Below are 2,565 nucleotides of genomic sequence, written 5' to 3'. Positions count from 1 at the left end.
AGCTCCCAGGTGGCCCGCGGCACGGCTTCGCCTTCGCACTCCAGGATGCAGACCTGCGCGGGAGACACGTGGACGGGTGTCAGATGGGTTTTGGTCCCCCCCCGGGACTGTGGGACACCAGGCAGCACTGGGTGGTGTACCCCAAATGTCAGGTGCTCGGGCACCCCCACTTCCAGCCCGTCCAGTGATGCAACATGTTGGAAGACACCCATGGAAAGGTGCCGGCAGCTCATCAGCCCTTGCCTGGCCTCATTCGGTGAGGTGTCCCCTCCCAAAACCCATTCCCGGGCTCCCAGAGGGAGCGGTGGTGGTGGAGATGTGGGGGAGCCATGGCAGCTGCTCGGCATCCCTCTCCCGGCCCGCCCTAGACAGGCTCTGGACACGCTCCGCACTGGACACGCTCCACACTTCCCCGGTGACGTCCGTGCTCCCATCCCACCACCCCATGCTCTGCACTGCTGGGTCCTTCAGCTGGGCATGAGCCCAAAAAATCACCCAGTCACGGGATGGCGGAGGTGGGAAGGGACCTCTGGCGTGTGCTCATGGCACGTCCCGGTGCCTGGGGCTGTTCCTCCCCAGGGGCAGGACTTTGCTCTTCTCCTTGTTGAACTTCATGAGGTTCCTACCAGCCCATTTCTCCAGCCTGGCAAGGTTCCTCTGGATGGCAGCATGACCCTGCGGTCTACCATCCACGCCTCCCGACTCCGCATCACCTGCTAATTGCTGAGGGTGCGTCTGCCACGTTGTCCCGGTCATTAACGAAGATGTCAAGGTCCCCCAGGTTTCAGTCCACGTCACTGCCCGTTTATCTACCCTGTGCTTCAGCAGCTTGTCTACGAGGATGTCATGGGAAACAATGTCAAAGCCTGATGAAAGTGAAGACACGCTGGTTGTCTCGCTGCAGAAAGCTATCAGGTTGGTCAAGCACGATTTCCCCTTCATAAATCCATGCTGGCTGCTCCCAATGACCTTCTTGTCCTTCATATGTTTGGAAATGCTTTGCAGGATGATGTGCTCCACCTCCTCCCCAAGGACTGAGGCGAGGCCGACCAGCCCGTAGCTTCCCAGATCCTCCTTCATGCCTTCCTCGAAGGCAGGTGTGGTATCTGCCTCCTCCCAGCCCCCAGGAACCCGCCCCGATCGCCACATCCCTTCAAAGGCCATCAAGAGCAGCCTCATCAAGAGGTGCCATTGGGCTTCCTCAGCACCCATGGGTGCACCCCACCACGTTTGTGTTTCATCCCTTTCCAAGAGGCCTCGTCCATCAAGGCAGGATGCAGACCCGGCATCGTCGTGGGGTGATAACCCCATGTGGGCTGGTACCACCAAAACCAGCGCCCGGGGGAAACCATCCAGGAGAATATCGTAGAAGAACCAAACTAAATAAATGCCTGAAGAAACCAGGGCTGGAGGGCCCAGAAGGGAAGGGTTGTCTTCCCTCGCCTTGGAGTGCCTCCATCCCAGTGTTATCTTCATGGTGGGCTCTTTTAAATGCTTAACACCAACTGGGGGACCCCATGTTGAGGCACGTTGGCGCGTCTCATTGCTACAGGCCGTCTGCAAGACCAAAACCCTTGCAAAGACCCTCTTCACCATGGGTTCATTAACTTTGCCAGGTGAGAGGTGCTACGAGTCCCGACGGGGTGTCTCAGGGCTGCAGCTCAAGCACGTGGCTCTGCAGCAACTGGCTATTTCCATCCCCGAGGGCAGCCAGGCTCTTCAGACGCAAAGAAAAAAGAAGAATAGTTGTCCCAAAGTGAGGTGGTGACGAGGGTCTTGTATGCCGGGACACCTACGAGGGTCCTTGCGGAGACACCGGGAATACCCTGCGCCAAGCCAAGATTCTGTCCCGGGATCGCCAAGGCTTTGGCAGGGTCTACGGCTGATGGACAGCATCCTGACCGTGCCCTGCGATGGAGGTGAAAGGTAGTGGATCATATGCAGGTTACAGCTCTGATGAGCACCAGCTAATAGGCTTCAAGAGGAACTACCCCAGGCGTCAGGCTGAAGACCATCAGTGGTCCTATCACTCATCCACAAAACAGCCCCGTGAACATCCCAGGGTCCTTGGCCATCGTGCTGTGGTCTTAATTCACGTGGAAATGGCTTCTGCTCTTGATGTTTTGGGACTCCTCAGCAAACACCAGCCAGTGCTCCTCCACGTCCAGTGCCGAAACTACCTGGGGAGGCTCCTTCTGATCTTCTGTTGGCATTAACGGTGCCACCGTGGGTTTGCACCGTCCCTAGATGACTCTGGGGACGAGGACGTAGGTGATTCATCCACATCTTGAAGACCAGCTCCATCAGCTGGTCCCTGTCCTGCCCTGGCAGCTGCGGTGCTGGTGCAGGCATGCCTGCAACTTCAGGGGGATCTCCTATTTCTACCTCCGAAGGATGGATCAGCCGCGTCGCTGATGGGACTTCCTTCGCCGTTGCTTTGGAAATGGTGGAGGGTTGTATCCAATCCCACCCCCATGCTTCTTCCAGCTGAAACTGAGCCTTGAAAGTCCCCAGGTTCCTCTGCTCCTGGTTCTAACCACTCTTGCTTTGCGATACAAACTTACA

Source organism: Pygoscelis adeliae, unplaced genomic scaffold (genome assembly GCF_000699105.1).
Source record: "Pygoscelis adeliae isolate BGI_AS28 unplaced genomic scaffold, ASM69910v1 Scaffold121, whole genome shotgun sequence".
Classification (NCBI taxonomy): Eukaryota; Metazoa; Chordata; class Aves; order Sphenisciformes; family Spheniscidae; genus Pygoscelis; species Pygoscelis adeliae.
This window is presented reverse-complemented; position numbering follows the sequence as displayed.